The 21,588-nt window shown below is 39.9% G+C and overlaps 1 protein-coding gene across 1 annotated transcript in view; it reads right to left on the bottom strand.

Moving 5' to 3' along the window:
* The window catches only part of LOC111221616 (contactin-3-like), a 51,144-nt gene extending 48,252 nt beyond the window's left edge, over positions 1-2,892 (bottom strand). The window contains exon 1 of the mRNA XM_022745069.1: positions 2,819-2,892. The gene's annotated coding sequence lies outside the window, so the exon portion shown is untranslated. The remainder of the gene's footprint in view (positions 1-2,818) is intronic.
* Positions 2,893-21,588: the final 18,696 nt, after the last annotated feature.

Genomic DNA, 21,588 nt, shown 5'->3' with positions numbered 1-21,588 from the left:
AAAAAATAAAAAAAAAAAAAAAAATAAAAAAAAAAAAAGAAATAAAGAAATAAAAAGTTTTTTCTGGACACAAAGAAAAGAATTCTGGGCTTTGTGGCGATCAAGGTGAGGTGGCATTTTCTTTCTTGGACTTTCTCAACTGAAATAATGAGCAAAAGATTGCTCTGCCAAATGTAATGAGGCATCACACTCACCTCACCTCCACAGAATCTAAGCCTAATGGAAGTCATTGGCTAAACACATTCCAGAGTAAATGAGATGACTTCTTGGTTAGTGGGGCTGTTGTTTGGCACATAATTGATAGGAGAGGTGGTTAAAGGCACCCATTTCCCCCCTGAGGGCAACATAATTGCAAAAGAATCTAATAAGGGAGGGACGAAAGGAGAGAGTTTCTACCTTATGGGTGTGCATGCTCAAGGTCTGTATTCAGATCACATGCGGCACATAAGCAATAGAGCTGGGAGATCCATATGTATCAGATCATGCAAAAAAAAAAAAGAAAAAAAAGAAAAAGAAAATGAACACCAGTGGCACTATGTGTATGAATTCACCACAGACTGTGATGCATTCATTTCCATTTAGTTAATGTCTTTATGACTATCTGATGCCATCTCCATTAAATCATTCAGCAGGAGAACCTGGGAGACCAGAATCCGCCACCAGGGACGGACTCAATCTGAATGCACAGCTGCTCTGTGCTTTTGCCAATGAATGAAGAATTCACAATCAACTGCGCACTGATTCCTCCTAATTTACTCTGACTGACTGAAGACCTGCGCAAGTCTATTTCACGTGAGCCGGGGAGGGTAATAAATGAATAAGTAAATAACTGAAGTGATTAACAAATAAACGCAGAGCTTAATGTCTGTGTTTCACGGCTCAGGTTTGCAGCAAAACAGTTGCGAAATGAAAAGGAGAAGGAGCAAAGGAGGAGTAATTGTTTGGCACTGATTGCGCCACAACACCACAATAGGCCCATCGAAGGTGATTGAGTAACGCTTCCCATGGCAAATTATGCATTAAGATTTCAAGTAAAAAAAAAAAAAAAAAAAAGGTATTTCATGTAATTGCCCCTCTACAAACCCAATCTCAACAGCTGTTATATTAACATTCATGAAAGAATTGGTTGAATGCATGTTCTCTCTTGGGATTTCAGTTCCGAGCAGAGCCTTGCAGGCTCAAAGAAAAATAAAGTAGCCACTTCACATGTGTGAATGTCATGTCACACTGTGCATGTATGATGAATAAGACTGTATGATTAGAAGTGTGGCTGAGGTCAGCTTTGAATGACAACTTTATAACCATGAATGTAAGCGAGAGCACAGACATTTTTGCACTTCACAAAATAAAATAAATAATGACTGTAATTTTATATTTACTTGACTTTTGTTTTTTACATATCAAATCTCTGTTTACCACAGTACAACTAAACACCAGTGCAGGACACACTGCAGACATTATACAGCTGTGTATTTTCATGCGAAAAACCATTGAATCCCTGGAAGACAGCAGCAGGACGCCCCCAGTGACTCCCCTGCAATGTTAAACGCGGCTGCATCCCTCAGCTGCTGCCTAACGCAGGGGCAGGAGAGTAAGTGCACTTAAAAGAGAGGGGAGCAGCGATCCATTTCTCAACCCCATCATCAGCCAGGCACATCCCCAGACCCTCATCCTAGATACAGCTGCAAACACATGACTGGAGGTCAAGGATGAGGAGCAGGAGACACTCAGGAAAGCTCTTTACATTTTTTTTTTTTTCATTTTCATATGACATTCAATCCATTTCAGAGCTTTTCTGGAAGAGAAACTGGCTGCACAATGTAAATGCCTCTCTGGTTCAATCATAGCAAATGGTACTACAGTACAAACTCATCCCTGCACTGCCACGGTGGATATTGCTGCGTTATAGAATAATTGACTGCTTGGCTTCAAAGACGTGTTTCACCTCTCATTTGGCTACTGCCTGTTATTCTCAAAATATGTGCAAAGGGTCTATAAATAAACATGAATAGGGGGGAGAACGATTACAATCCCTGCTGAATACCAGGATACTTTGTAGATGAAGCAGGCTGAGCATTTTCCTCTCACTGTTGAGTCTGTCCTTTTGTAGTCTGGATGGACACAAAAAAGGAGCAACCACTGGTGGCCAAATATTTGGTTTTCCAGATAAATGAGAGTAAGCCTGAGCTGTTAGGATCATTTCTTCTGTAGGCATGCAACTATCATAATCCTGTGAGAATTTTTTTTTTTTTTTTTTTTTTGAAAAAAAAGCTTTTCAAATCAGAATATTGTGATGTAAGAGGACATTCAGATACAATTAAATGAGCATTTAGAAAATCCGCATGAGCTCAGGCTTTTTTCCCTCTGCAGACTCAAATAATTGCCTTAAACAAGTTAGACAGAGAGGGAGAGAGAGAGCTTTTCTCCAGGCGGACAGTCCTGCTGCCGTGGCTCTGTGTTACTGAGCACAGCGGCACCATATGGACTTTGTCCTCGATGAGGGAAATGAGCCCCAACAGTAGAAATCCCAGTAGGACCATCTAAACCATTTGAGGCTCGTCTAGAAACGCAATCATCAGCATCGTGCATGTGCGACCACGATCAGCACGCCGTGCACTCTGTCTCAGAAAAGAAGATAAAGACATCCATGACACACATGGATGAGGCTTTTGAGGTTATTATATTATTTTCTAACTTGTATTTTTTCCTGCAAAGCAAATGCAAACTTAGCACAACACAGCTCTTTATATATTCAAATTAAAAAAGGCAAGAAAATAAGGTGTAAAGGAGGTGTGATGATCTCTCTCCGGATACTCACTTGTTCTAGGACGCAATTTTTTTCCTCTTCATTAAACTGCTTTGATTGTAATCCCACTGTCCGTCAGATGCTGTTGTTTCTGGATCTAGTGAGCGGATAACATTTCTCACAGCAACTCTTGTCCTTTTCAGGAGCCAAAAGAAGAAGAGGCTGCTCTGTGCTCCAGCACTGCTTTTTTTTTTTTTTTTTTTTTTTTTTTTTTTTTTGCGCTCTGCACTTAATTCTGCTCCGTCTAAGTGCGTCTCTCGGTTCTTTGAGGACGAGACTAAAACAGTGTTGTCTATACCTCGGTAAATTCCACAGTCAGTGAGAGAATTCAGTGGCAGAGGGGTGATGCGCTGCTGCACGCTGGGACGTTCCTCGACCTCCTCAGATTACACTCCGCCAAGATGCTGCCAAGAAGCAGAGAGGACAGCGGTGCCTCTGAGCGGACACTCACATCGTGCGCATCCCCGGGCTCTGCTCTCTTTGTGCGCAGGAAGAAGCGCCCACTGGTGACGCGTGAAAACACCCATCGCGGCACAGTAATACGCCACCAGCCTATGGGCACCTGCCATTCCTCTGCTTTAAGTGAGTGCACATTTGAGCTCGGGATATTTGTCGTTAGGATTTCCACAAGTATTGTAGGGGGAGTAAAAAAAAAAAAACGCTTTGTTTAAAGAAAAATAAAAGAAGCCCCTCACAGAACATTAAGAAAATGAACTAAGTGTGACCATTTATCACCACAACCAAACAGCCTCAAATCTGATCTCAGTAAATAGCGTGTTCGAGGTGAATTGGCGCGGGGGGGATTTTGCGGTAGGTTTGGCTTCTGTTGACCAACCGCTGCTGATCAATACAAGCAGAGGAGAAGATGGATTTTATTTTGTGTTCTTAAAAAAGTGATGTGCATTAGTGAAACGGGCCCTTTTTTTTAATGAGGTTTACAGATCGAGTATAATAATCAACAGCCGTCTTTATGTGGTGTGGAATGAGCCCACATGCAGCGCTTTTCAGACAGAGCCTGTGTGGAGTGTGTGGAGTGAGAGAGGATGTCATCCTCAGACACAACTGCACAAGTACAGTACAAACTAGATGTGCGGTAGAGGACCACACAGACAGGTGTTTTAGTGCCTTTCGGTCTATTAATACGATGTCACCTAATTTAAATTTCATTGTTTTCATGATGCAACCATCCGAAATCATACAGTGTTTTGGGGTGTGTTTTTTTTTTCTTCCCCTCAGCTCTTTTCAAAGTCTTAGCTCTGCAAGGGGATTCGATCACATGCTTATTATAAACACAGAAGCGAATAAAATGGGATTCTTGTTACTATACACACCTGAGGAACTACATTCTTGTCTTGGCTGAGCACATGGACACATGCTCCAAGAATATGTAATGTGATCTTAAAGCTGTAGTTAGGACCTCTTTGTTTAAAGCTGCACTGATCATTAGGGAATTAAATATGTGTAAAGACACAGACGATTGTAGTGACTCACCTGACTCTGTGGTTTCTTTCTCTCTCATTGTTCTGGTTTTATGGACCAGAGCTTTTCTGTTTGGTTCAAAGACCAGCATCTGGTGCAGCAGTGAGAGCTGAGGGTAAATAGTCGATGAGAAGAGTTTTAGTCGACCGAGTTTTGATTGGTCGGTTGGTCGCAAGAAAAAAAAAAAAAAAAAATCAAACTCCAAAGGAAGTGAAGACAAACAGTCATTCGGTCAGATATTGTTTACACGGCTGGTCCCTGTGGTTATCAGATAGTAATGTAACCGACCGTCTTGGGTTCACCTAAATGGTCGTATTTAGTAATGCAATAAAAAATGAGCCACAGAGACACAGCACAATGAACAACAGAAACAGCTTCTTTATTTTTACAGCCTTACAGCAGTCTCACGGCAACTCTTCGGCCAGGAACACACTGGATGACGCATCCAGTGTGTGCATGGCGGCTGCAGAACGTCTTGGTTTCCATTTCAGCGCCCACGATAACGGGTCAGAGCATTAGATCGTTAAGAAATTAGTTTATAATTGAAAGAAATCCAACATTCCAGTAACCTGTAAACTCTATGTAGGGGGATAGAGCTGCAGCGGCAGAGATGAGGCCAGTGTGAATGCATACACATGCTTCTCCGCAGCAGTTTCAGCCACAGCAGCTGAAACGCACGTGCGACACAGGCAGTGTGTTCCTGGCATTATGGGACAAACTACCTCAAATTGCTAGCATTGTTAGAAGAGTTTAATATTGGTATGTACTGTAGTGTGATTGCTAACACTGAAATAGCTTGCTGATAAATGTAGCAGCATTAACCTTAGTTTGAAAAATATTCTGTGCCTACCTTTTGTGTGTAGGATTTTGTACCTTTAGGTTTCAAGGTTCCTTATGTTACTTCAGTGTTGCAACAGACTAGGCTAGCACTGCTGGTAGACTTTTACTCAAATTCAGTGATACTGTAACCCTTTCTTAGCTTAGGGTTTAATGAAGCTCTGAAAACCTGATCACCCTGTTAACCACTGTACATGTCATATTTACCTGTTGATTCACTTATTTCTACAGATGTGACAATGGATATATTGAAAGGGGAGGGGCGCCCTTTGACACTGTGTATGTATCGGGCCCAGGTTTTGTGCTACACCATTGTTCCTCATTCTCATCTGTGTTGTGTTCACGTGGAGCTTTTAGCAGCTCAAGAGTGAGAAATTTTGGTCGAGACCAATACAGAGATAAAAGGAGCGTGAATATTGGACTTTTATTCAGTGTCCAAAGACACGGCTCCACATAAAAGCTAATGGGAAAAATATTTTCAAACAAGTCCATAACTTCACTTTGGCAAATGATAACTTATCAATGTAGCCTCTACAGTTTTCTTTTTCTGCTGTCCCCATGTGGCCAAAAACAATAACTACTGCTTTAAATTTATTTAGAAATTAAATATCAAATTGGGATTATTATTTATTATTTATTATTATTTAATCCATGATGACATGCCATGTATGTTGTTAGAATGAGTTAAAGGATGTGATACAGATACTGAAATATATTTGATATTTGATAACCAAAATAATTAATCAGTATACTGTATGATTGAGGCCATCACTTTCGGGATCAATTGAGAAAATAGGAGTTACATCCTCTCACAGGAGAAGAGGCACACATGATTACACTGCCTGGCTTGGTTTCCATGAGGACATTCAGTGACGGTGCCATACTCCAGCCTCCATTTAGGCTGACGTAGTGCAGTCCGTATCCAAGTAGCCCGGACAACAGTGGAATCAAACATGTGAGGCTCATTAAAATCAAATTTCAATAAAAAAACGAGCCGCCACTTTTCCTTTTAGCCATTTTATCCACAGCGATCTGCTGGATGGCACCGCAAGTTCGTAATTTTCAAGTTTTCTGACAGTGTGTAAGGCTCTGTGTTACTTTTTATTAAAAGTGGTTTCCTCATTTTGAAAAGTCTTCATAAGCTGTGCCAGCGATTCTCTTTCAAGTTAAAGGAAGCCTTGAAAGATGCACTGTCGTCAAAAAAAAAAAAAAATGAAAAGAAAAATAGGCAAAGGAGAGAGAAAGCAGCAGACATTCAGCCTCATGTTTCACCAGTTGTCACTCATCACACTAAATAAATCTCCCTATCACTGCATAGATAATTGCTGTTAGTTTTATCTGGTGCAATCCATTTGATTGACTTAAATATTAAAATGATGGAGATATGAATATTTAATGTTTCTGGGCACAGGGTAACTCCAGGGGGTTTTCAGAGAGACTGATGGAAAAAACAGAGGAGGTGAAATGCCATTAATTAAAGTCATTTGGTATCTTATTGGCTGAGGAGAGGTGTGTGTGTGTGATGTGTGTGTGGAGGGGGTGGGGGGGTTGGGTTTAGAAAAATGACAGTCCAAGGTCAGCAGAGATCTGAAGCCACTTGCATACATTGCCACTGCACATAATGGGCCTTCATGAACGGGTAACTAAGGTGGGGAAATAATTCATGTAACTATTATACATCTACAGGGCAAGCATCAGTTTCAGAGAGCACAAGCCCTGCTACAGCGTCCTGGAGCAAGACACTGTAGGTCAACCAGGTCCTCTAGCTGAATCTGAACCCTGACCTTCCTGTGGAGGAGGCCTCCAGACAATGAATGCTCATTTACAATTAAAGGTTGGTGTTGCATTGTATATTTTATAGCAAAATACAATTACATCTCAGCTGTAAAGCTGCAAGACCAACTTCAAAGTGATAGTGTGGGTTAATTGACATGGGGTAGTGCATGGGAATACAGTAGTTCAATGGTGGATAAAAATGTAGTTGCAAAGGAAAGGGGCTGATTGGCGCCAAGATAAAGTGGTGAAAATATTCAAACAAAAGCGTATTCTTGAACTGATTGATGAAATTTTTTCTGTGTGCATTTTTTTTCTAAGTGGCTAAAACAGCTTTTTGCAGATGGCCTCGACCACAGCAGTTCATCACTCAGTTTCTGTGCTGGTGCTCCCGGCTGCTTCTCTAAACTGGGAGTGCACTGATCCAAATCTACTGCAGGTAATACACTGACTATAGATAACTACCTCACACAACCCCATGTCAAATAACCTGAACTATCACTTTAACAATTACTAGACCTTACAAAACGGACATCACAACTTGTCTATATGATCTGCACACTACCACATTTTAGAGTCTGGCTCTATTTTGTCTCTGCATCATTTCACTTTTTGCTGGTGACTGAAAAGGGTGTGAGTTGGTATTAAACCTTTGAACTCTAAGCCGTTTTTTTTTTTTGTTTGCTTTTTATTCCATTATTTATTATTTATTTTCAACTGCCATGTATTATTATTTTCAGAATACTACAGACTGGGCTAAAATGCCATCAGCTGGTACTACAGTACACAAGAACTGGGACAGTGAATACTTCACAGTGAATGCTAAAGTGTCCAGTCCATTCAATCCACACTGAATCTGACCTCTGTTCAGCAGTCACTGTCCTCACAACGAGCTGCCCTGTCAGCAGTGCAGCTCCTGAGGAGCTGAGACAACAAACTGTGTTCACCAGACTGACTAATGTCATAAATTTACCCGACAAAAATGTTTTTCAATTAGGCTCCTGAGGAGTATACAGAAAGGAAAGTGCACTTTATTCTCCCTGCAGTTCATAGCAGAGAGAAACCTATAGTGTATTCAGAAAGCTCATGTACACACTGGTGGAAGTAATCAATCATTATATAGGAGCGTAGATATTGTTCATAGGTTTGCAACATACAGTGTAAACAGCGGGAGATTTGTGTGATTTGATAGACTTTCTGTTAAGATTTCGATCAATAAAAAAAGACTCAGACCGCAAAAAACCGTGGACTGACACATTTGATAAAATTAAATCTACTTTGTGTGTCAGGCGAGTGAGGAATGTCAAAAACTGCTTTCCGTGTGGATGAGCCTTTAGTGCTCCAGGGTAATAAGAGCCAAGTTGATAGGACATTGTTTGACTACAGTGACAGAAATGTGCTCAGAGTGCAAAACAAAAGAAGATGAAATCGATGGATTGTATACTTAATATTGTTTTTCTCAAATTTTTATATTTCAGTTTTTGCCACTGAGGTTCCCATCATGCCTTTGGACATGTAAAAAGGGAGTGCGATGTTGAACTGAGGGTCTGTCCCAGTACCCGCACTTGCAGTCTTGAGCACATGAGTGCACATTTGTGTTCCCCTGAAGTAGTAGGCAAATGTGTCCCACATCTGGAAAATGGCAAAGCACAGCACTCTTTAGCTCACACTCAATGCACACTTACTCTAATAATGTTTTGGACCAGTAGTCAGAGCTTCATGTATCCAACAATTCATCACCAGCTGGGCTGGTACAGGTACGTAAGCCTGAAAATAAGCAACAAATATGAAAAGGTTGATGATGATGACATGCATGGATTTAATGTTTTCTCTGCTCTGCTGCAGAATGGGGTTTCCTGACAGAAGCAGGTGGTAGTGATTGTCACTTGACAAGATAGCTCATGCCCAATGTATGCCTGGGTGCTTGGCCTGCGTCTGGCACATATACTTCCAGATCAGGTCAGAGTCCGGCTGTTATCCTCTGTTATTGACTGACAGCCAGACGATTTTCTGTGTGTGCGCCATAATTGGTCCAGGTGTGGAAGTAGCATCTTACAATCATGCTGTATATGAGCCAGATTCAGGCCATAGAACCAGGCGAAATACGGGGCCAGAAGAAAACAAGCATGTAGCACAAGTATGCGTCAGATTTATTTTGCTATCTGAGTGAACTTCCGCCATTGTTGCAGTTAGAAGACAAGAGGTTATAATACTCCTTCTGAGCAGCGCTACGTCCTCAGGGCACGTTGGAGACTACAGTGAGTTGTTATTGGAAGGGCTAGCTGATTAGCGTGCAAACTTCAGTAGAATAAAAGATGTGATAGAGACAAGCTAACATTGGTTATGTAGCAATAGCAAAACTTACAAATAGCTCTTTTAACAAGAATATTATAACTCATGTCCAGAACCTCCACAGATGGTTTTCCCTAATAATGAGATCTATCATTCGTTCTTCATGAGACTGAACTAAAATGCATATGTAGTAGGCTATGATACTCTTTTGTCAGATTTCTAAGCAGGGACCATTCAAAATAAATCACATAGTGTCTCTCTTATGTACAATAGACCTACGGTATGTGCTTCTAGATAACTTAATATATTTGTTAAATTCATGTATTACTCCTCCCAGCGCCTGAATGGGCCTTTGTTTTTCCACTGTCATCAACTGTAATTCTGTGTGGTTCATTCAACTCATTTTTTCCCTCCGAGGAAACACATAAAGCCAACACAGCATCTCAGCTTGAGTGAGCCGTATATTTACATTCGGGTGAGTGACGGGATGTCCTCATTAACCAGTGTGCTTCAATAAACCTCTTGGGTACTGTTAGCGATAACTGGGCATAATTCACACAAGTCACACCTCATTACTGGCAACTACATTGTGTGGATATTGTAGACAATATCAGACCCCAATTTTTTCATCCTAATCATATTATATTGTATAAAACTACAGCAAAATCTACATTTGATGATTAAGAGGCTAGACTGGAAGGTATGAGGATCATCTTTTTAACTGAGCCCTAAGAAGATAACAGATGTTAATCTTTTGGAGAGGCTTTGGAGAATCAGGAAATCACAGATTCCAGTAGTATGTGCAGAATATAACTTGTGCTCTAGTTAGACTGAGTTGTGACTGTAACAGGAAGTCCTTCAACCCGGTGCAGCTTCTCTACACAGAGCAGTGCCAAAACTTTCTCTATGTGTTTCTAACTGCTGTTGGGTTTATAGGGGCTGTTGCACCAAATTGGGGAATTCTTTAAGAGGCCATATGTTGGAATAAGCATATGCAAATTAGTTTAAAAAAAAAAAAAACTTTTAGAAAGAGGTGAGAAGGCTGGGAATCTTAAAATCTGCCACCACAACTCTGAATGGTGCGCTGTTCTGTAGCTGGCCAGCTTCTGTGACACCCAGAGCAGGGGTTACACATAGAGAAAACATTTTATGTGTCTAATTATTAAAGACTCATGCTACTTTGCTCTTTTTTTTACTCCTTTCATACTGAGGTTTGAACTTGTTTTTCTGAAAGGATACTATGTGTGGAGAGAAGTTAGAGGAAACAGAAAACAAGTGGAAAGTGATCAGACAGACGAAATGCACCTGAGGGTGTACAGTGCCTCCCAGTGAGGTACACGGCTTTGACTGAAAGACTGGTTGAGTTTTTTAAGCTCCACGCTTGGCAGCATACAGTACCGCTCTCATTGTTGTTACTGCCAGTCCTCTGTTTGGAGGTATAACAACATCCACTAGCGAGAATAACACTTTATGTTTTATTGGTGCACTTTGGGGTCTGCGCTGCAAAGACAAACCAAGAGAGGTTGGTATCACCTCAGTGTGAACTTGTCAAAAGTGAAGCAAGTAGAAAAAGTAGAAAAAATGGAAAAACACAAAGAAAAAGAAAACCAACATACTGTCTGGTGGTTCCTATGCAATGTGAAAGATACTAAAGATGGAAATGAAATGTATACAATAACAAAAGTAGAAAGGTACAATAGCTGAGGTAAAACAAAAGTAAATTTAATCACAACATATACATATGGATACAGATGCTACTATACTATACATGTACTTACAATACAAACATTGTGTCAGACCTCCTTGGCTAAAGGCCTATACTGTAACAAGCTAATAAACAGGCTGGCTTTAGAAGATATTAGCTTCGTCATGATTTTTAAATACATTTGTAGTAGTTTTTAACACTATGATCATTAATGCTGTACATCATGCTAAATGATGAGTCTGTGTGTAGTGTGTCAGGTAAATAAAATGGTCAAATTATACAAAATGCCTTAAATACAACCAAATAAAATGACAAAAAAGGAAGTACAGAACAGCTTTAATATTAGTATCAGCTGTGAAAGGATGTGTTTTGAATTGTTTGTGGGCAGAATACATGCAAAAATCATGTATAGCAGGAAAACAGGGTGCTTTTGGAGTTTATCTCTGGTGACATGAAGTTTGTGTTTTAACATTAAAACCCCTGTATTTAACACAGCGACCGAACAGCAAAAAGACACTGACTCTTAATCAAATATGTACAACAACAACAAGTGGTCCTTGTTTTACTGCAGAAACAAAGGTACTGAGATGTTATAGGGTTATTATACTGCCCTTATCAGTCCCAGAGGAATCACATCTGCAGTACCTACAAGTGTTCTAGTCTGACATCAAACTCCAAGAGAGGAAGGCAGGTACAGTTAACGATAACAACATGTAGAATGGCAGCAAACAGAGCACCCCCCCACCCCCACCCCTTATATATGCCCTCTAATCTACTGCACAATCAGTTCAGGCAGAACCACCTCTCTAAAACAGGTACTCCATAATCATTACAAAATAAACAATTACTCACATATAAAACCATGACATCATCAGTGACTCAATCACTCAATCCATCAGTGACAATAAAAGTAGCCACAGGTACGTATCAGTGCACATCTTACAGAGTGAAGTCAGTCATTTTACTGTCTTTCATGGTGTGTCTGTGGTTAAAGTCTGGGGTGAAGCGCTGTCTTAACGACAAGCTCAAAATGTCTTACTTTGTAGTTCCATAACTCACAAACTTTTTTAGCTCAAACAACTACAAATGTGAAGCAAACACACCAAGGCACTTTTAAAACTTTGTCAACAAGTAAAAACTGTCATGGTCTGCCCTGGAGGCATTCTTTCTTTGGACTTTGAATAGACTTTATGTTTGGGTTTCTTTTGATTTCCTGTTTTATTTTATTTTTATTGAGCTTTCCTTGTGTGTCCACTGATGTTTTACCTCCTGTCGTTGTCTTGTTTTCCCTCCAGTGTGATTGTCTGCCCCGCCCAAATGTGTTACGCCTGTGTCTTGTTACCTGCTCCCCTTGTGTGTATTTAGCCTCTGTGCTCCCAGTTGTCTCTGCCAGTTCATGTGTATTTGTCCCTCCTTTGTTCCGCAGTGTTTCCTCGAGCTTCTGTGCTAGCTCCCGAGTTTCGGATTTCATTTTTGGACTTTGGACTTCCCAGGCCATTTTACTTTACTGGATTTGTTTCATCCTTAAAGTAAGACTTTTTGAGTTTTTCTTTGTTTGCTAAATAATTGCACTCTACCAGCCCAGTTTTTGTGTTTGTCTACACTTGGGTTCTGAGATTACTATTCCTGACAGAATGAAAGTAAAATAGGAATTCAACAAAAACCCAAACATAAGGTCTACTCAGAGTCCAAAGAAAGAGTCATTTCAGGGCAGACCATGACAAAAACTCTGCAACAATTACACCCAAAGTTGATATGACATAGAGGGCCCCTGACCACTTGGGCTCCTGGACCTGTATCAAGTCCCACCGGGGTTTGTCCCGATCCTCGCCATTAACACACCTCCACTGGCAATATAATATAGCTAATTCTGTGTTTGTTTTTAAACAATAGTTTATCTAATGTTTTATAATCAGACCTTTGTCTGTGTCTTATGTTGTGATATCTGCTCCACAAGTACTCTCAACTTAGTTGTTACATAGCAAAGATTGTCAGGATGTGACTGAAGATGAAATAGTTGTGTATGATGTGGAGTGTCTTGTTTCAGTCTGAGACAGGAGTTTGACAGTTGTTTCATCACATGCTGCAGAGCCTCTCATTGGGACACGTCTTCAGTAGAAAATACAGCTTCTGTTCGGTGTTGCGACAGCCTTAACGCTCACATCATGTTTCCCAGTACAGTATACACGGACCAGTTCTGTCGACAGTGCATGTGTGGATTTGAGAATTTGTGAATATTTGTTTTGTATTATTTCAGTTTGCATAAACAGTGGCAGTTAGTGCTTGATGTATTGTGCCACCTGCTAAACCTTGTTGAACACTGTTCGCTCTCACTGAACTATATTCATTGGCTCAAGCACAGCTGAATATTTTCATCTGTACACAGTTGACACTGTGACTCACCTCCGCTGCCTTGTAAATTGTTATTTTTCATTTCCTTAAGTTAATAAATGTAAAGCTCTATTTTGGACTGAGGTGCCCACTTATGCACCAGAGGTCTATTTCGGTCGGAGCCTGGTGAGATTCATCATTTCAAAAGCAAACAGGTATATTTCATATTTACATTTTAAGAAATGTGAACATTACATAAAGCTGACACCTTTCACTGTAGTTTCAATAGATATTCATTTTAGTTTTCTGTCAAAAATAAAATAGATCATTTAAAATGAAAAGAAATCCAACATTCAAGTTGCTGAGGGCCATTATCCAAGGCAAAGCCACGCACATGCAACGCAGGCAGTGTGTTCCCTGCGTAAAGCTCACCAGTTGGCACGTTTATACCAAACCATCGTTTGTTTAATTAATACAAATACTTAAATATTTAAAAAAAGAGATGAATTATTTCTCTCTGGATGCAGTGACTTCCTGGAGTCTTGTTGCATTGATTTTTCCAGGAAACCAGCAGAGATTTTAGGAAACCACTGTTCCGTCCCGTAAAATAATTTAAATTTTCTTTTATTGCATGAATCCACTTTGTGTGACAAGGCCCAGACTTGGCATGTGACCTACCAGCCCTTAGAAACAGCTGTGATATCTGGGGCACCACAGTCCCCAGAGCTGATCATGTGATGTGATGGCCATTTCTTTCTTACAGCTCATTATGACCTCTGTTAAAAATGTGACCAATTCAAAAACAACATGAAGCATGTGTGAGAAGCAACTTCACTTTCATCATTTTGAAAAACACGCTCAGCCATACTGTAAAATTACACTACACTGTACAAACAGCTTAATTGTCATTAATTATTCATTTCTACTAAGCCAACAATTGTCCACAATAGATGCTGGAACATGTCCTAGTCATGCAAATTTAATATATTAACATGTGCACAATGCAGTAGTGAGCTAGTCTACGAAGCTACATGCTCTCTGTCAGCGGAACATCTATATTTATTGGCTGCACTCTGATTAGCCTTTTTGTTGCTGCACAGAGCAAATTCATATAGGCTCTTTCATGCCCCCAGGAAGCCGATATATTAATTATTATAATTACACATTGGAATCGCTCATTATTTTTTGTTACAGAATCTTGGAAAGCATGGGAAGAAATGCAGCATCAAACAAAATGAATTGTCCTTAAAGTGTCAAAAAGAAAAGCAAACCTACTCCTTATTTATGTATAAATGTGTACATCACTGTAAGGTTGCAGCTGGTAAAAGTGGGGCTAATTCTAACTACTGTATACACAGCGTAGTAGTAAGTGACTTTCTTCCCAGGGATCAGTAAAGGATTTTCTTATCTTACTAAACTTTAAAGACCCCCTTCAATCATTTTATAACCTTGTTAACATGTCCATATGATGTTTCCCTGGAACTGCAGTAAACCGATGACTCATAAAAAACAGATTAAAACAGCCAGGGATTCATATGTCACAAACCTATGGAACCAATCCTGTCGATTTGCACGGGTGGGGGGCGGGGCAGAATGAACCCAAAACCTTGTCAGTACAGAGAGCGAGAGTTTGCCTTAGCACAACCACTAACACCATGTCAGCCACTGCCAGTTAAAAGCTAACAAACAACATAAACAAATAAAAGTTGCCAACTACACTAACTGTTCTGACACGTCTGCTATACTGATTCTGGTCTCAACAGACTCCTCAGCTGAGTCTGGGTCTGACTAGTTGCCCCAGTTTTCTATTTTTTTTTTCTTCACTTTTTATGTGGAAAGACCATGTTAAACAAAATATCAATCATAGCAGAGTATTTGTACATAGTTTAAAACATGTCTGGAAAGGAACTTTAACCTATAATAACACATTCTTTTTGTTGTTGTTGTTGTTGTTGTTGATTAAATTTTTTATTATTAATCTGTCTCTGAAGTTTTTCAATAAAGGCCATAAAGCCTGCAGTTTTTACATGGCTCAAAAAATACATTAATATTTTATCAGATTTTTAATATTTTATATGATAAAACAGATATCAAAAAGTTAGGATTCTAGTCTTAATTTTAATTGTGTAAATGCATTTTCCTATGTCCGGAAGCTTAACCTGTATGTTATATTTTACATTTCCTTAAAGTTGTTTTGACAGTAGTGGGCTACCGTACGATCAGCACAGCAGACCTTTAGATGAAAAGACAGTCATGTTCAACTTTTTTTTCAGTAATATTGCTGCTTTCAGTGACCTGTGCCTGAACCTCAGTAACATTTTATAACTACTGAACTTATAAAGTGCTGCAAAGTCATGCCGTCAAACGCTGCATCCCCATTAAATGCAAAAACAGCAAAAAGTAGAAAGAAAGGGGCTAGAAGGTTATATAGGGAGGTTAGGGAGGCATAAAGATGGAGATAAAAAGTGAACAAATTAGACTGGCTGCAAAACATTAGCCATTATACACCCCCAAGCAGCCTTCGACAAACTAATTCACTGCAGGCAGACACTGGAATAAGAGCAGGGAGATTGTAAAGATGGAATGCAGAGAGAAAATACATTTCATTAAAGTTTGGAAAAGCGCTTTTAACCCAGAAAGTTGGAGATTTACAAGAAGAGACTTTATTCAGAGCTAATAAGAATTCTGTGGGGTAAATAAAAAGTGTTTTACGTTACAACATATAAGAAATCACATGCCTGTCACATGTTACTTAAAATAATAAATCAGACATGTCAAATTAGATATGATCACTATGGGCAGCACACTGAACTTCCATACAGACAGATTTCACTGTATCTGGGTCAGTGGTGTCCTCTGATAGCAGCCCGTTTCATCTACTGCCTCTCCCCAGGGTTATGCTCTTACCACATGCATGCATATTAATATTTAGATAGACATTTTATCACATTTATGGCTGTTTTCATTCCTGCACTCTAAAGTCAATCTATTAGTTTTATCTGAATTTGATATGTGTGTTATGTTTTGGCTGCTTTCTCTTAGAAGCTCTAATAAACAGATTGGGAAACTTGGTGAAAATAGTGCATATGTTTACTGGTGTGAGTAAGTCTTCAAGGAGCGTGGTGGTGGTGGTGGTGGTGAGGAAAGCTAATGCCATCCGCTCCTGCACCGACAGCCCCTGGGTGCCAATTTAGGTGTTAATACTGGACTAAAAGAACCTTGCTTTATTTTAATATGCAGGGATGTGGATTCCTGGGGTATGTGGCGTTTCACATTAATGAATGATGAAAAAGTTTTTTGTTTTTTTTTTCTTTTTAATGTTGTTGACTCACATTTAGTCCTTGTTTTTATTATTTATATTGTATTTTCTTCTGCTCGTGTGTGCTGCAGCCTTTCTTCTGCAGGAAATTGGTCTGAAATAAAAGTTTTGTCATATGTTAATCAGTACAAGCAATGATAGAACATGTGAAATTAGGACTACAGCATAGAAAAAACATAACACTGTGAAATGGATGTTTATTTCCATGAATGGTAAGGAAGAGCAGAGACCTCTTAGGGAGAAATATCAATAGTGCATGAAGCTAAGAGGCTCTCAGTGATCACACATGGCCTATTCCGCGGATGTTGATACACTGATATTCAGAGATGTACTGTAAGAGATTCTGAGAGAGAACCAATCGCGACATTCATCTGAATTTGCCAGGAAGGAAGGATCATGAGGACATTAATTGGTATGATTCACTCCAGCGCTGAGCACAATAAGCAGCTGTGTTTCCATCGGAGTGAGACTGTGGCTGTGCGCAGCTGTTTTTCTTCACCTGCAGAAAGTTTGAAGGTTGAGGCGAGACTATGAAGATGTTTCTGTTGTTCCGTCACATGGCCCTGCCAAGCTGGGGCCTTTGTTCCTTGGCAGCATGCCACCCCACAAACCACAGCCAGAGGAACTGTGTCATGCCCCGCACAGTTTGGTTTGTAGACAGGGAACGCGGGGAATAATCCATTCCATTTGATAGCTTTCTGGCATGAATTTGAGTGGCTGTCACGGCAACTTAAGAACAGATTTGCTGTCAAAACTGAAATATTATGTATATCACCACCCATCTATTAAGGCACATGTTCACCCCCTGGGCCTCACTGTTCTCTGTAAGCTGAGAATAGCTATTTATCCACGATCTCTGCTTGGCTTGTTACGTGTAGCTTCAGCAAGAAAGTTTGAAAGAAATCAAAGAGTAACTTTCAAGATTTCATTGCGTCGCTCTCCTGTACTGAGAAGTAGTCAGCAGCCTTCTAACACAGCGGCAATTCAATTATCTTGTTTCTAATCAGTCACTGAAAAACATTCTCATTAAAAGCACATTTTGGGTGGCCAATTGTAAAGGAAGAAAAAAAAAAGAAAAACTGATCAGACAGACCAGGCCAAGGTCAACCATGACTATTTGGCACAGCTGGATACAAAGGACCAGTGTAACTAATTGTTCATTTTGCTTATGGGTGTGCCTGTGATGTACGGATGTAGATGTAGAGGACGCCGGGTGGGTGTCAGGGTCGGCCATCTGGGGTTAACAAGTGAACCGTGACAATCTTCCGACACCTCCCACAGGCTTTGCAGTAAATCCCAGCATTCCTCTCCAGACTGCATCTCCACCCTTGTCCACTCTCGGCCCATAACAACGGTGCAGGTAATAACAATCACAACAACATTAATCTCAATAACAGTAGGCTAATGGAACGGCTGACCATGCTGGAAACAGCACATTTGTCAGTTAAGAAACAACACAGTTCCAACAAGGACCAAAGGCATAGCTCAGCTGCTAAATAGTTGGGGCTCAGCAGTAATTACTGAAGAACGAGTGTTCAATTATGCAATTCATCAAAAGGTAACCAGTGGGTGTTTGACAGAGGGCAGTGTAACGATGCTAAAAGACCAACAACAGCAACAAAAATCTTGTTGTAATACCCAATCAATACGGTACATTCACACAAACATACAGTATGTCTTACCAAGGCATCACAACGCTGCTGTTGGTGTGAGCAAACCTCTAGACCACTGTGGTCAAATGAGCACTCGTCTTCCAGGACGTCCGCTGGTATTAATTAAAACCAGAACAAGCTTCCCCAACACAACTGTCGCACAACCTCAGTCCTCCTCAATTAGCCGCCAAACAACTCGTCTTCCTGGTGGTTTCTAAGGTTACACAATATCAGAAATTGTATCAGAGAAATAAAGTGAGTTTGGAGACATCTGGGCCTCCGAAGGAAACAATGTCAACATGCTCTCACTGTTGAGTTTTCTCAGCAGGTTACTTCACTCGTTTGTCCTTGTCAATGCCTCCCCTTGTGCCACTACTTCTGCCTATTCAGTGATAACGCTGTGCTAATTACATTTGGTTGATTAGCAGATGGGTGACTTTCAAATCATTGGTGGGTTCATTAATTTTATTTATTTTTTTGGTTGCATCACATGAAGTCTTGAAGGAACAAAAGTGTCCTCTATCAAGACCGGTCAGATATTTGATGCTCAAAATATTGAACCAGACAAACACCACAAAAGATGGTACATGAACTAAACTTGTTTAAGTTGCTCTACCAGCAAATCTACTGATTCATTGTCTTAAAATTCCCAAAACTGAAAGCTGTGGGAAATATGTTTTATTTGTGTTACTCAGTACTCAATAATAAAATCAGGAGTCAATTAAAGAGTAATTTACATTATTTAGACTGTACAAGCAAAAGATGGAAAATAATTTGTTCGGGTGGGTGGCGGGTGGATGATTTATGCAAACATGCAGATTCGGATGACATCACAGCTGATCCACGCATCACAAAAAAAAAAAGAAGAAAAAAAACACATACATATACCCCAACAATTTATTTTCCACAATTTAGAGACCCGCACCCAAACACACATTACCATTATTTCTCAGTGGAATATTACACATGATGTTATGGTGACATATTTCACTGAAGTAGGCTGGTTTTAAATAAAACAAGCATTTCTTTTAAGTAAAGTTGTCCATTTATATTTTAATTCTGAATGTCGCTGCTACTTCCTGAACCCAAACCATTCAAAATAAATAATAAATCATAACAAGTGCAGCAGTCCAAAGACGGAGTCAAATTTGTGCGAAAAAAAATGAAGATGAAAAATGAAGCTTAAAATTTGTTCAAATTTTAAAGAATGTAATTAATATTTTTCTCATACATCATGTATTCTTTCAACCACTTGCAACCTATCATCTGTTCATCAGAATGTTGATTTTTATGACCTGGTCTGCCCAATCTGCAGTGCCCATGGATATAACAATCCACACATCACTAATATGAAGAAAACTGTCTCTGTATTTCTTTTACCACCACCCAATCCCTACAAACGTTATGCAGCACATAATTATAGCATTTTCATTCACAAGACATTTTATGTTTATCGTTTCATTATAAATGGGAGACCAAATTTGTACTTCTAGGGAAATAGGGTTGAGCACAGAAAGCACCATGTCTTGTCGCTCCACAACAACACAGCAAGTAGCATAGGTTGAATGTAGAGATCTACTTCACATTAGGTGCTGTGTCATTGCTTTTTACCCTAACATGCTCAAAAAACATTTTTGTGTAATATGTCTGACAGTTGACTTATTTTGATTATCTGTGTTACACAAATTTACCGTTTCAGAAATGTTGAAATTCAGACAACCAATTTCTCTTCCATTAATGGCAGCAGCATATTATTGATGGCAGCAGTAACCTTCAGTCACTGGCTGTGCTCTTAAAGACATCAGCCCCGGGTGAGTTTAAAGTTCACAACATCTAAATTTTTGGCAAAGCAAAGTGTGTGCAACTTGCCAGAAATAGACACGCATATAAAAACAATCTGACTCCAGTGATGTGTGTGGAATAAAGTGAGGAAAGTGTAAAATAACTCCAAGTGTAAGCAGAGTCTGAGTAAGTCTGATAGATTACACTGTGAGGCATGAGTACTAATTACTCCTACAATATTCATGCATGACAATCGCAGCAGTTAAACTGCTCGGTTAAGTTTAGAGAAATTCATTCTAAGTTAATGTGTATATTGTTGGTCTGAGACAGAAGACGTACCTTGGATTCTGGCATCAAAGAAGCCAAGGTAGGCCTCCTTACTTCCACACCCTTAAGTTCCTCCATGCTACATAGCATAGTCATTTTCTCCCTTATTCCATTGTCAGTTTATGGATAAAATATTCTGGTTTGTTTAGATGTAGTTCTGCCTGGATGTTCTGGAAGGCCTGGAAAAGTTTGTGGTCAGTCTGTGGTCAAAGATGATTTTGGCCACAGCAAGAGATTTTATTGATAAGTTGCAAATAGCTTTCAGCAGACCGGTGACTGGGCTGAACCAGCCTTTAACAGTCAAGATGAGCACAGAGGTATGTGGAATAGACCGCCATATCTGCCACAGGTTGAATTTCTTCAGCTATAGATCTGTTTCCCTCCATTTAATGCACCTGATAGTAGTTCACAGCAGGCTCAATTACACAGTAAAATCACAGAGGCGACTTCTGAAATGTTGGGGTGAACTATTTGCGGTTAAACTGCAGAATGCATAGATAGACAGCAGCAATCAAAAATAGCATACTGCTGATATAGTGTGAGGCTTGCAGTAATGATAGCTGATCCAAGACGCTTGGCAGAGGTGACACCCATCGCAACAAAAATATACACTACTTGTTTCTCCGATTTTAAGATTTAAAACTGAATATCTATATATCTATTTAAGACAGTGATGTGAAAAATAGCCACCAACGCACACATAAGAAGTGAAATTAGCTAAATGTCACATTGCGAGTCAGGCAGGAACCAGTCAGGCTATTTTGAGCCAGCAGCACTTAATGTTGGATAATGATGATCATTTCTCAAAGATGTGGTGGCATCTTTTACAACGTTTGACGTTTTTGTTGTTTTATGTTTTTGCAATCATTTTGTGCCAAAAAATTAAAACATAAGGACTAATGAACACTACTGGTTGGTTTGGCAACTGCACATCTCGTTAACTTTCTCACCTCTGATGGCAGCAATCAGTTGAGTGTCGTCTGCAAACTTGAGGAGACAGTGCTTGAGCCTTAGACATTTTTTTTTTTTTTTAAGTATATTTTTTTGGGCTTTCTATGCCTTTATTGATAGTACAGTAGAGAGAGACAGGAAATGGGGAGGCAGAGAGAGGAGGAATTACATGCAGTAAAGGGCCGTCCGATGCGGGATTTGAACCGGGGCCGTCTGCAGCGAGGACTGTAGCCTCTACATATGGGGCGCCTGCTCAACCAACTGCGCCACTTGATGCACCCTTAGACTTTTTTTTTTATTGGAAGATGGTGATCCACTGTGAGAGCCTGGAGCA

The sequence above is a fragment of the Seriola dumerili genome, unplaced genomic scaffold (assembly GCF_002260705.1).
Source record: "Seriola dumerili isolate Sdu_G_001 unplaced genomic scaffold, Sdu_1.0 BDQW01000088.1, whole genome shotgun sequence".
NCBI classification, from domain to species: Eukaryota; Metazoa; Chordata; class Actinopteri; order Carangiformes; family Carangidae; genus Seriola; species Seriola dumerili.
Note: the sequence above shows the minus strand (reverse complement) of the source record. Positions and strands in the feature narration are given on the sequence as shown.